Source organism: Aegilops tauschii, chromosome 4, assembly GCF_002575655.3.
Source record: "Aegilops tauschii subsp. strangulata cultivar AL8/78 chromosome 4, Aet v6.0, whole genome shotgun sequence".
Taxonomy (NCBI): domain Eukaryota; kingdom Viridiplantae; phylum Streptophyta; class Magnoliopsida; order Poales; family Poaceae; genus Aegilops; species Aegilops tauschii.
In genome coordinates, this window is record NC_053038.3 from 38,750,284 (window position 1) to 38,765,212 (window position 14,929).

At 44.5% G+C, this 14,929-nt stretch overlaps 1 pseudogene; it reads right to left on the reverse strand.

Moving 5' to 3' along the window:
- Positions 1–600: 600 nt before the first annotated feature.
- LOC141021638 (uncharacterized) overlaps positions 601–14,929 on the reverse strand; it is a 117,915-nt pseudogene continuing 103,586 nt past the window's right edge.

Below are 14,929 nucleotides of genomic sequence, written 5' to 3' on the forward strand. Positions count from 1 at the left end.
GAATAAGTGTGTGAACCACCATCAGTCATTAAATATCTAGGGGCTCCAAACATTGGAAAATAACTTCCTAAAGCATTTTAATAGAGGTGTTGTGATCAGCACTACTGGTTGGAATAGCTTCTACCCATTTAGTAACATAATCAACAGCAACCAAAATATGTGTATACCCATTAGAGGAAGGAAAAGGTCCCATGTAAACAAATCCCCAAACATCAAATGGTTCAAAATCAAGTGAATAATTCATAGTTATTTCTTGACGCTTACCGATATTACCAATTCTTTGACATTCATCACAAGATAAGACGTACTTACGGGCATCCTTGAAGAGAATAGGCCAATAAAATCCAGACTGCAATACCTTGTGAGCAGTTCTATCTCCAGCATGATGCCCTCCATAAGATTTGAGTGACATTTCCATAGGATTTGTCCCTGTTCATGCTCAGGCACACAACGTCTAATAATACCATCTACTCCTTTATAAAGATATGGGTCATCCCAAAAGTAGTGTCTTAAATCATAGAAGAATTTTTTCTTTTGTTGGTATGTAAAGCTAGGTGGTAAATTTTTAGCAACAATGTAATTAGCATAGTCAGCATACCAAGGAGTACTATTTGCAACATTTATTGCAGCTAACTGCTATCAGGAAAACTATCATCAATAGTTAGTGGGTCATCAAGCACATTTTCAAGCCTAGACAAGTTATCAACTACGGGGTTCTCAGCTCCTTTCCTATCAATGATATGTAAATCAAATTCTTGTAACAAGAGAACCCAACGAATAAGTCTAGGTTTAGCATCTTTCTTTTCCATAAGATATTTAATAGCAGCATGGTCGGTGTGAGAGATAACTTTAGAATCAACAATGTAAGATCTAAATTTATCACAAGCAAACACCACTGCTTGAAATTCCTTTTTAGTAGTAGCATAGTTTTGTTGGGCACTGTCTAGAGTTTCACTAGTATAATGAATAACATTCAGTTTCTTATCAACTCTTTCTCCTAGAACAACACCAACATCATAATCACTAGCATCACACATAATTTCAAAAGGCAAGTTCCAGTCAGGTGGTTGAACAATAGGTGCCGAAATTAAGGCTTTCTTGAGTGTTTCAAAATCTTCTAAACAATCATCATCGAAAACAAAAGGAATATCCTTTTGCAAAAGATTTGTAAGAGGCCTACAAATTTTAGAAAAGTCTTTGATAAATCTCCTATAGAAACCAGCGTGACCAAGGAAACTATGAATACCTTTGATGTCCTTAGGACATGACATTTTCTCAATTGCATCAACCGTAGCTTTGTCCACTTCAATGCCCTACTCAGAAATCTTATGACCCAAGACAATACCTTCATTAACCATAAAGTGGCACTTCTCCCAATTCAAGACAAGATTTGTTTGTTCACATCTCTGGAAAACTCGATCAAGATTGCTTAAACAACCATCAAAAGACTTCCCATAAATAGAGAAGTTATCCATGAAAACCTCAACAATCTTTTCACAAAAGTCAGAGAATATAGCAGTCATGCATCTTCGAAAGGTAGCAGGTGCATTACATAAACCAAAAGGCTTACGTCTATAAGCATAGGTTCCAAAAGGACAAGTAAAAGTGGTCTTTTCTTGATCAGAATATCCATCAAGGAAGCAAAAGTGTGTGTGCTTAGATAATCTTTCAAGCATTTGATCAATAGAAGGCAGAGGGTAATGATCTTTTCTAGTTGCTTTGTTTAGTTCTCTAAAATCAATTACCAGTATATAGCTTGTAACAATTTGTGTGGGATAAGTTCATTCTTATCATTAGGAACAACAGTTATACCTCCTTTCTTAGGGACACAATGAACAGGACTTACCCATCTACTATCAGCAATGGGATAAATTATACCTGCTTCCAGAAGTTTTAATATTTCTGTTCTTTCCACTTCTTTCATCTTCGGGTTTAACCGACGTTGGTGATCAACAACGGGTTTAGCATCAGGTTCCATATTAATTTTGTGTTGACATAGAGTGGGACTAATGCCCTTTAATTCATCAAGAGTATATCCAATAGCAGCTCGGTGCTTCCTTAGAACTTTCAATCATCTTTCTTCTTCATGTTCTGAAAGGTTAGCACTGCTAATAACATGATATATTTTCTTTTCATCAAGGTAAGCATATTTGAAAGTGTCTGGCAATTGTTTTAATTCAAACATAGGATCACCTTTAGGTGGAGGAGGACCTCCTAGAGTTTCAATAGGCAAATTGTGTTTAAGTAGAGGACGTTGTTCAAAGAAAATCTTATCTATTTCATTTCTTTCATGCATATGTAAATCATTTTCATGGTCTAGCAAATATTGTTCTAAAGGATCAGTAGGTGGCACAGCAATAGAAGCAAGACCAATTAATTGATCCTAACTAGGCAATTCTTTTTCATGAAGATTTTTACTGAACTTGGAAAAATTAAACTCATGAGACTGATTACCAAAGCTAACACCGACAGTTTGTTTCTCACAATCTATTCTAGCATTAACGGTGTTCAAGAAAGGTCTACCAAAAATAATGGGACAGAAGTCATCTTGTGGGGAACCAAGAACAAGGAAATCAGTAGGGTATTTTATTTTCCCACACAAGACTTCAACATCTCTAACAATCCCAATTGGTGATATGGTGTCTCTATTAGCAAGTTTAATAGTAACATCTATTTCTTCTATCTCTGCGGGTGCTATGTCATTCATAATTTCTTGATATAAGGTGTAAGGAATAGCACTCACACTAGCACCTATGTCACATAAACCATGATAACAGTGATCTCCTATTTTAACTGAGATAACAGGCATGCCAACAACAGGTCTATGTTTATCCCTTTTATCAGGTTTAGCAATTCTAGCAGCTTCTTCACAAAAATAAATAACATGCCCATCCATATCTTCTTCCAAGAGATCTTTAACTATAGCAATGCTAGGTTCTACTTTAATTTGTTCATCAGGTTGAGGTGTTCTAATATAGAATTTGTTAACCACAGTTGAAACTTTAGCATGTTCCTTTATCCTAACAGGAAAAGGTGGTTTCTCAATATAAGTAGAAGGGACAAGTGGATCAACATTATAAATTATAGTTTCTTCTTTAACCGGTACTGGTTCTTTAATTTCTTCTTTAATAGGTGGGTGATATTTAAACCACTTCTCTGTAGGGAGTTCAACATGAGTAGCAAATGATTCACAAAAGGAAGCTACTATATCTCAGAGTCAAGTCCATATTTAGTGCTAAACTTTTGAAAAGCATCGGTATTCATAAAAGATTTAACACAATCATACTTAAGCTTAATACCTGACTCTTTACCTTCGTCGAGTTCCCAATCTTTAGAGTTGCATTTAATTCTTTCCAAAAGACCCCACCAGAATTCAATAGTTTTCTTCATAAAAGAACCAGCACAAGAAGTATCAAGCATGGTTTGATCATTACGAGAAAGCCGAGCATAAAAATTCTGCATAATAATTTCTCTTGAGAACTCATGATTGGGGCACGAATGTAACATTTACTTAAGCCTCCCCCAAGCTAGAGCGATACTTTCTCCTTCACGAGGCCAAAATATATATATATGTATATATATATATAATTCTGATCACGATGAACTAGATGCATAGGATATTTTTTTGGTGGAACTCCAATTTCAAACAATTCCAATTCCATGATCCAATATCATCGCATAGCCTATACCATGCTAATGCTTTTCCCTTCAAAGATAAAGGGAAAACCTTTTTCATCACTTCATCTCCGGGTAAACCTGCAAGCTTAAACAATCCACAAATTTGTTCTACGTATATCAAGTGCATATCAGGATGTTCGGTTCCATCTCCTGCACAAGGATTAGCTAGAAGTTGTTCTATCATACCCAAAGGAATTTCATATTCAATATTTTCAGTAGGTTCAATAGGCTGAGGGGTAGCTAATTGTGGTTCCGGACGAGGTGAAGATACCCTGAACAAACCCCTCAAAGGATTGTTTTCCATAGTAACAAGTGACAATAAATTTCAGCACACTATATAAATGTTTCCTTACCAAATTCCACTTACCAAAGGCGCTAGAAAATAGCCTTGATGACCCACAAGTATAGGGCATCAATTGTAGCTCTTTTCGATAAGTAAGAGTGTCGAACCCAACGAGGAGCAGAAGGAAATGACAAGTAGTTTTTAGTAAGGTGATGTCTGCAAGTGCTGAAATTGTAAGTAGTGGAGTAGTTTGATAGCAAGATAAATTGTAACGAGCAAGTAACGATAGTAGTAACAAAAGTGCAGCAAGGTAGCCCAATCCTTTTGAGGCAAAGGACAGGCCAAAATGGTCTCTTATAGTGAGCAAGCGTTCTTGTGGGTACATGGGAATTTCATCTCATCACTTTCATCATGTTGGTTTAATTCGTGTTCGCTACTTTGATAATTTGATATTTGGGTGGACCAATGCTTAGGTGTTGTTCTTACTTGAACAAACCTCCTACTTATGATTAACCCTCCCGCAAGCATCCGCAACTACGAGAAAAGTATTAAGAATAAATTCTAACCATAGCATTAAACTTTTGGATCCAATCGGTCCCTTACGGAATAGCGCATAAACTGGGGTTTAAGCTTCTGTCACTCTCGCAACCCATCATCTAATTGCTACTCCACAATGCATTCCCTTAGGCCCAAATATGGTGAAGTGTCATGTAGTCGACGTTCACATGACACCACTAAGGGAATAACAACATACATACTATCAAAATATCGAAGACATATCAAATTCACATTATTACTTGCAACATGATTTCTCCCGTGACCTCAAGAACAAAAGTAAATACTCACAAACGATAAACATGCTCATGATCATAGGAGTATTAAATAACATAATGGATCTGAACATATAATCTTCCACCAAATAAACCATATAGTAATCAACTACAAGATGTAATCAACACTACTAGTCACCCACAAGCACCAATCTATAGTTCCGGTAACAAGATTGAACACAAGAGATGAACTAGGGTTTGAGATGAGATGGTGCTGTTGAAGATGTTGATGGAGATTTTCCTCCCCAAGATGGCAGAGTTGTTGGTGATGATGAGGACGATGATTTCCCCCTCCGGGAGGGAAGTTCCCCCGGCGGAATCGCTTCGCCGGAGGGGAAAAGTGTTCCTGCCCAAGTTCCGCCTCGAGACGGCGGTGCTCCGTCCCAAAAGTCCTCTCCTTATTTTCTTTCTAGGTCAAAATGACTTATATACCAGAAGATGGGCACGGAGGTGGGCCTGGGTGAGCACTGTTGGGGATCGTAGCAGAATTTTAAAATTTTCCTACGCTCACCAAGATCCATCTATGGAGTATACTAGCAACGAGGGGAAAGGAGTGCATCTACATACCCTTGTAGATCGCGAGCGGAAGCGTTCCAATGAACGTGGTTGATGGAGTCGTACTCGCCATGATCCAAATCACCGATGACCGAGTGCCGAACGGACGGCACCTCCGCGTTTAACACACGTACGGTGCAGCGACGTCTCCTCCTTCTTGATCCAGCAAGGGGGGAGGAGAGGTTGATGGAGATCCAGCAGCACGACGGCGTGGTGGTGGATATAGCGGGATCTCGGCAGGGCTTCGCCGAGCTTCTGCGAGAGGGAGAGGTGTTGCAGGGGAGGAGGGAGGCGCCCAAGGCTGTAATGTTGCTGCCCTCCCTCCCCCCCCCCCCTTTATATAGGCCCCCTGGGAAGGGGGGCGCCGGCCAAGACCCATCTATGGGGGGGAGGCGGCCAAGGGGGGGGGGGAAACTTCCCCCCCCCCCCAAGTCAAGTGGGGCGCCCCCCCACCCTAGGGTTTCCAACCCTAGGCGCAGGGGGGAGGCCCATGGGGGGCGCCCCAGCCCACTAAGAGCTGGTTCCCTTCCCACTTCAGCCCATGGGGTCCTCCGGGATAGGTGGTCCCACCCGGTGGACCCCTGGGACCCTTCCGGTGGTCCCGGTACAATACCGATAACCCCCAAAACTTTCCCGATGGCCGAAACTGGACTTCCTATATATAATTCTTCACCTCCGGACCATTCTGGAACTGTTCGTGACGTCCGGGATCTCATCCGGGACTCCGAAAAACTTTCGGGTTTCCGCATACTCATATCTCTACAACCCTAGCGTCACCGAACCTTAAGTGTGTAGACCCTACGGGTTCGGGAGACATGCAGACATGACCGAGACGCCTCTCCGGTCAATAACCAACAGCGGGATCTGGATACCCATGTTGGCTCCCACATGTTCCACGATGATCTCATCGGATGAACCACGATGTCGAGGATTCAATCAATCCCGTATACAATTCCCTTTGTCAATCGGTATGTTACTTGCCCGAGATTCGATCGTCGGTATCCCAATACCTTGTTCAATCTCGTTAGCGGCAAGTCTCTTTACTCGTACCGCAATGCATGATCCCGTGACTAACGCCTTAGTCACATTGAGCTCATTATGATGATGCATTACCGAGTGGGCCCAGAGATACCTCTCCGTCATACGGAGTGACAAATCCCAGTCTCGATCCGTGCCAACCCAACAGACACTTTCGGAGAAACCCGTAGTATACCTTTATAGTCACCCAGTTACGTTATGACGTTTGGCACACCCAAAGTACTCCTACGGTATCCGGGAGTTGCACGATCTCATGGTCTAAGGAAAAGATACTTGACATTGGAAAAGCTCTAGCAAACGAACTACACGATCTTTGAGCTATGCTTAGGATTGGGTCTTGTCCATCACATCATTCTCCTAATGATGTGATACCGTTATCAATGACATCCAATGTCCATAGTCAGGAAACCATGACTATCTGTTGATCAACGAGCTAGTCAACTAGAGGCTTACTAGGGACACGTTGTGGTCTATGTATTCACACATCCATTACGATTTCCGGATAACACAATTATAGCATGAACAATAGACAATTACCATGAACAAAGAAATATAATAATAACCATTTATTATTGCCTCTAGGGCACATTTCCAACAGTCTCCCACTTGCTAGAGTCAATAATCTAGTTACATTGTGATGAATCGAACACCCATTGCGTCCTGGTGTTGATCATGTTTTGCTCTAGGGAGAGGTTTAGTCAACGGATCTGCTACATTCAGGTCCGTATGTACTTTACAAATATATATGTCTCCATTTTGTACACTTTCACGAATGGAGTTGAAGCGACGCTTGATATGCCTGGTCTTCCTGTGAAACCTAGGCTCCTTGGCAAGGGCAATAGCTCCAGTATTGTCACAGAAGAGAGTCATCGAGCCCGACGCATTGGGAATCACCCCTAGGTCGGTAATGAACTCCTTCATCCAGACTGCTTCCTGTGCTGCCTCCGAGGCTGCCATGTACTCCGCTTCACATGTAGATCCCGCCACGACGCTTTGCTTGCAACTGCACCAGCTTACTGCTCCTCCATTCAAAATATACACGTACCCGGTTTGTGACTTCGAGTCATCCAGATCTGTGTCGAAGCTAGCATCGACGTAACCCTTTACGACGAGCTCTTCGTCACCTCCATAAACGAGAAACATATCCTTAGTCCTCTTCAGGTACTTCAGGATATTCTTGACCGCTGTCCAGTGTTCAAGGCCGGGATTACTTTGGTACCTTCCTACCAAACTTACGGCAAGGTTTACATCAGGTCTGGTACACAGCATGGCATACATAATAGACCCTATGGCCGAGGCATAGGGGATGACACTCATCTTTTCTCTATCTTCTGCCGTGGTCGGGCATTGAGCCGTGCTCAATTGCACACCTTGCAATACAGGCAAGAACCCCTTCTTGGACTGATCCATATTGAACTTCTTCAATATCTTGTCAAGGTATGTACTTTGTGAAAGACCAATGAGGCGTCTTGATATATCTCTATAGATTTTGATGCCTAATATATAAGCAGCTTCTCCAAGGTCCTTCATTGAAAAGCACTTATTCAAATAGGCCTTTATACTTTCCAAGAATTCTATATCATTTCCCATCAATAGTATGTCATCCACATATAATATGAGAAATGCTACAGAGCTCCCACTCACTTTCTTGTAAACACAGGCTTCTCCATAAGTCTGTGTAAACCCAAACGCTTTGATCATCTCATCAAAGCGAATGTTCCAACTCCGAGATGCTTGCACCAGCCCATAGATTGAGCGCTGGAGCTTGCATACTTTGTTAGCATTCTTAGGATCGACAAAACCTTCCAGCTGCATCGTATACAACTCTTCCTTAAGGAAGCCGTTTTGACGTCCATTTGCCATATCTCATAATCATAGAATGCGGCAATTGCTAACATGATTCGGACGGACTTCAGCTTTGCTACGGGTGAGAAAGTCTCATCGTAGTCAACCCCTTGAACTTGTCGATAACCCTTAGCGACAAGTCGCGCCTTATAGATGGTCACATTACCATCCGCGTCTGTCTTCTTCTTAAAGATCCATTTATTTTCTATGGCTCGCCGATCATCGGGCAAGTCAGTCAAAGTCCATACTTCATTTTCATACATGGATCCTATCTCGGATTTCATGGCTTCTAGCCATTTGTCAGAATCCGGGCCCGCCATCGCTTCTTCATAGTTCGAAGGTTCATCGTTGTCTAACAACATGATTTCCAGGACAGGGTTGCCGTACCACTCTGGTGCGGAACGTGTCCTTGTGGACCTACGAAGTTCAGCAGTAACTTGATCCGAAGCTTCATGATCATCATCATTAACTTCCTCCCCAGTCGGTGTAGGCACCACAGGAACATCTTCCCGCACTGCGCTACTTTCCGGTTCGGAAGGGGTGACTATCACCTCATCAAGTTCCACTTTCCTCCCACTTAATTCTTTCGAGAGAAACTCTTTCTCTAGAAAGGACCCGTTCTTGGCAACGAAGATCTTGCCTTCGGATCTGAGGTAGAAGGTATACCCAATAGTTTCCTTAGGGTATCCTATGAAGACGCATTTCTCCGACTTGGGTTCGAGCTTTTCAGGTTGAAGTTTCTTGACATAAGCATCGCATCCCCAAACTTTTAGAAACGACAGCTTAGGTTTCTTCCCAAACCATAATTCATACGGTGTCGTCTCAACGGATTTCGACGGAGCCCTATTTAAAGTGAATGCGGCAGTCTCTAAAGCATAGCCCCAAAATGAGAGCGGTAAATCGGTAAGAGACATCATAGATCGCACCCTATCCAATAGAGTGCGATTACGACGTTCGGACACACCATTTCGCTGAGGTGTTCCAGGCGGCGTGAGTTGTGAAATGATTCCACATTTCCTTAAGTGTGCACCAAATTCGTGACTCAAATATTCTCCTCCATGATCTGATCGTAAGAACTTTATTTTCCTGTTACGTTGATTCTCAACCTCACTCTGAAATTCCTTGAACTTTTCAAAGGTTTCAGACTTGTGTTTCATTAGGTAGACATACCCATATCTACTTAAGTCATCAGTGAGAGTGAGAACATAACGATATCCTCCGCGAGCCTCAACACTCATTGGACCGCACACATCGGTATGTATGATTTCCAATAAGTTGGTTGCTCGCTCCATTGTTCCGGAGAACGGAGTCTTGGTCATCTTACCCATGAGGCATGGTTCGCACGTGTCAAATGATTCGTAATCAAGAGACTCCAAAAGTCCATCTGCATGGAGCTTCTTCATGCGCTTGACACCAATGTGACCAAGGCGGCAGTGCCACAAGTATGTGGGACTATCGTTATCAACTTTACATCTTTTGGTATTCACACTATGAATATGTGTAACATCACGTTCGAGATTCATCAAGAATAAACCATTGACTAGCGGGGCATGACCATAAAACATATCTCTCAAATAAATAGAACAACCATTATTCTCAGATTTAAATGAGTAGCCATCTCGAATTAAACGAGATCCAGATACAAGTTTCATGCTCAAAGCTGGCACTAAATAACAATTATTGAGGTTTAAAACTAATCCCGTAGGTAGATGCAGAGGTAGCATGCCGACGGCGATCACATCGACCTTGGAACCATTCCCGACGCGCATCGTCACCTCGTCCTTTGCCAGTCTCCGCTTATTCCGCAGTTCCTGTTTTGAGTTACAAATATGAGCAACTGCACCGGTATCAAATACCAAAGAGCTACTACGAGTACTGGTAAGGTACACATCAATTACATGTATATCACATATACCTTTGGTGTTGCCGGCCTTCTTGTCCGCTAAGTATTTGGGGCAGTTCCGCTTCCAGTGACCACTTCCCTTGCAATAAAAGCACTCAGCACAGGCTTGGGTCCATTCCTTGACTTCTTCCCGGCAACTGGCTTACCGGGCGCGGCAACTCCCTTGCCGTCCTTCTTGAAGTTCTTCTTACCCTTGCCCTTCTTGAACTTAGTGGTTTTATTCACCATCAACACTTGATGTTCTTTTCTGATCTCCACCTCCGCTGATTTCAGCATCGAATATACCTCAGGAATGGTCTTTTCCATCCCCTGCATATTGAAGTTCATCACAAAGCTCTTGTAGCTTGGTGGAAGCGACTGAAGGATTCTGTCAATGACCGCGTCATCCGGGAGATTAACTCCCAGCTGAGACAAGCGGTTGTGTAACCCAGACATTCTGAGTATGTGCTCACTAACAGAACTATTCTCCTCCATTTTACAGCTGAAGAACTTGTTGGAGACTTCATATCTCTCGACCCGGGCATGAGCTTGGAAAACCATTTTCAGCTCCTCGAACATCTCATATGCTCCATGTTTCTCAAAACGCTTTTGAAGACCCGGTTCTAAGCTGTAAAGCATGCCGCACTGAACGAGGGAGTAATCATCAGCACGTGATTGCCAAGCGTTCATAACGTCTTGGTTCTCTGGGATTGGTGCTTCACCTAGCGGTGCTTCTAAGACATAATCTTTCTTGGCAGCTATGAGGATGATCCTCAGGTTCCGGACCCAGTCCGTATAGTTACTGTCATCATCTTTCAGCTTGGTTTTCTCTAGGAACGCGTTGAAGTTGAGGACAACGTGGGCCATTTGATCTACAAGACATAGTGTAAAGACTTTAGACTAAGTTCATGATAATTAAGTTCATCTAATCAAATTACTCAATGAACTCCCACTCAGATAGACATCCCTCTGGTCATCTAAGTGAAACATGATCCGAGTTAACTAGGCCGTGTCCGATCATCACGTGAGATGGACTAGTCAAGATCGGTGAACATCTCCATGTTGATCGTATCTTCCATACGACTCATGCTCGACCTTTCGGTCCTCCGTGTTCCGAGGCCATGTCTGTACATGCTAGGCTCGTCAAGTCAACCTAAGTGTATTGCGTGTGTTCCGAGGCCATGTCTGTACATGCTAGGCTCGTCAACACCCGTTGTATGCGAACGTTAGAATCTATCACACCCGATCATCACGTGGTGCTTCGAAACAACGAACCTTCGCAACGGTGCACAGTTAGGGGGAACACTTTCTTGAAATTATCATAAGGGATCATCTTACCTACTACCGTCGTTCTAAGAAAATAAGATGCAAAAACATGATAAACATCACATGCAATCAAATAGTGACATGATATGGCCAATATCATTTTGCTCCTTTGATCTCCATCTTCGGGGCACCATGATCATCTTTGTCACCGGCATGACACCATGATCTCCATCATCATGATCTCCATCATTGTGTCTTCATGATGTTGTCACGCCAATGATTACTTCTACTTCTATGGCTAACGCGTTTAGCAATAAAGTAAAGTAATTTACATGGCATTATTCAATGACACGCAGGTCATACAAAATAATAAAGACAACTCCTATGGCTCCTGCCGGTTGTCATACTCATCGACATGCAAGTCGTGATTCCTATTACAAGAATATGATCAATCTCATACATCACATATATCATTCATCACATCTTCTGGCCATATCACATCACATAGCACATGCTGCAAAAACAAGTTAGACGTCCTCTAATTGTTGTTGCAAGTTTTTACGTGGCTTGAATAGGTTTCTAGCAAGAACGTTTCTTACCTACGTAAAACCACAACGTGATTTGCCAATTTCTATTTACCCTTCATAAGGACCCTTTTCATCGAATCCGTTCCGACTAAAGTAGGAGAGACAGACACCCGCTAGCCACCTTATGCAACTAGTGCATGTCAGTCGGTGGAACCTGTCTCACGTAAGCGTACGTGTAAGGTCGGTCCGGGCCGCTTCATCCCACAATACCGCCGAAACAAGATAAGACTAGTAGCGGCAAGAAGAATTGGCAACATCAACGCCCACAACTGCTTTGTGTTCTACTCGTGCATAGTAACTACGCATAGGCCTGGCTCATGATGCCACTGTTGGGGATCGTAGCAGAATTTTAAAATTTTCCTACGCTCACCAAGATCCATCTATGGAGTATACTAGCAACGAGGGGAAAGGAGTGCATCTACATACCCTTGTAGATCACGAGCGGAAGCGTTCCAATGAACGTGGTTGATGGAGTCGTACTCGCCGTGATCCAAATCACCGATGACCGAGTGCCGAACGGACGGCACCTCCGCGTTCAACACACGTACGGTGTAGCGACGTCTCCTCCTTCTTGATCCAGCAAGGGGGAAGGAGAGGTTGATGGAGATCCAGCAGCACGACGGCGTGGTGGTGGATATAACGGGATCTCGGCAGGGCTTCGCCGAGCTTCTACGAGAGGGAGAGGTGTTGCAGGGGAGGAGGGAGGCGCCCAAGGCTGTAATGTTGCTGCCCTCCCTCCCCCCCTTTATATAGGCCCTCCGGGAAGGGGGGCGCCGGCCAAGACCCATCCATGGGGGGGGCGGCGGCCAAGGGGGGGGGGACTTCCCCCCCAAGTCTGGGGCGCCCCCCCCCCCCACCCTAGGGTTTCCAACCCTAGGCGCAGGGGGGAGGCCCATGGGGGGCGCCCCAGCCCACTAAGGGCTGGTTCCCTTCCCACTTCAGCCCATGGGGCCCTCCGTGATAGGTGGCCCCACCCGGTGGACCCCCGGGACCCTTCCGGTGGTCCCGGTACAATACCGATAACCCCCGAAACTTTCCCGGTGGCCGAAACTGGACTTCCTATATATAATTCTTCACCTCCGGACCATTCCGGAACTCCTCGTGACCTCCGGGATCTCATCCGGGACTCCGAACAACTTTCGGGTTTCCGCATACTCATATCTCTACAACCCTAGCGTCACCGAACCTTAAGTGTGTAGACCCTACGGGTTCGGGAGACATGCAGACATGACCGAGACGCCTCTCCGGTCAATAACAAACAGCGGGATCTGGATACCCATGTTGGCTCCCACATGTTCCACGATGATCTCATTGGATGAACCACGATGTCGAGGATTCAATCAATCCCGTATACAATTCCCTTTGTCAATCGGTATGTTACTTGCCCGAGATTCGATCGTCGGTATCCCAATACCTTGTTCAATCTCGTTACCGGCAAGTCTCTTTACTCGTACCGCAATGCATGATCCCGTGACTAACGCCTTAGTCACATTGAGCTCATTATGATGATGCATTACCGAGTGGGCCCAGAGATACCTCTCCGTCATACGGAGTGACAAATCCCAGTCTCGATCCGTGCCAACCCAACAGACACTTTCGGAGAAACCCGTAGTATACCTTTATAGTCACCCAGTTACATTGTGACGTTTGGCACACCCAAAGTACTCCTACGGTATCCGGGAGTTGCACGATCTCATGGTCTAAGGAAAAGATACTAGACATTGGAAAAGCTCTAGCAAACGAACTACACGATCTTTGAGCTATGCTTAGGATTGGGTCTTGTCCATCACATCATTCTCCTAATGATGTGATCCCGTTATCAATGACATGCAATGTCCATAGTCAGGAAACCATGACTATCTGTTGATCAACGAGCTAGTCAACTAGAGGCTTACTAGGGACACGTTGTGGTCGATGTATTCACACATGCATTACAATTTCCGGATAACACAATTATAGCATGAACAATAGACAATTACCATGAACAAAGAAATATAATAATAACCATTTATTATTGCCTCTAGGGCACATTTCCAATAAGCACAACCCACCAGGGCGCGCATAGGCTCCCTGGCGCGCCCAGGTGGGTTGTGCCCACCTGGTGGGCCCCCTCTGGTAGTTATTTGCTCCAATAATTCTTAAATATTCCATAAAAAATCTCCGTGAAGTTTTAGCTTGTTTGGAGTTGTGCAGAATAGGTAGCCTGACGTAGCTTTTCCAGGTCCAGATTTCCAGCATCCGGAATTCTCCCTCTTGGTGTGTGCCTTGCAAATTATCAGAGAAAAGACATTAGAATTACTCCAAAAAGAATCATTATGGATAAAAACATCATAAATAATAGTAAGAAAACATGATGCAAAATGGACGTATCAGGGTCGTCCGGGATGAAGATGGACTCGGAATCCTGAGACGGCTTGACAGATGGCTTGCACAAGTGCTCGAGGGAGACGCCGGACGGGATGGCTTGCCGAGTGGATCCAATCTTGTCTAGCGTGTCGGCGGCTTCGTTCTCCGCGCACGAGACATGGCGGAACTCGCAGTCGTCGAAGTTGCCAGAGGGCTGCTGCACCACCAGATCCGAGTCGCCGTAGCATAGGATGCGTCGGACGTCGAGTTCCTTGGCAAGCCGGAGGCCGTGCACAAGGGCTTCGTACTCGGCAGCATTGTTGGAGGCGAAGTGGATCTAGAGCGCGTATCGCAGCTGGTCACCCTTTGGGGAAGACAGGACGATGCCAGCTCCCAAGCCGGAGCGCATCTTGGAGCTGTCAAAGCGCATGCGCCAATGCGTCGAATCCGGCAGCGGCGGCAGGTACTGGGTATTTGTCCAGTCGGCGAGGAAGTCGTCCAGCGCCTGGGACCTTATCATAGTGTGGGGCTCGTAGAGGATGGTGTGGCTGGCCAGCTCGATGGTCCACTTGGCAACCCGGCCGAAGGCATCCCGGCGTGATCTTGCCGATGGGGGCCG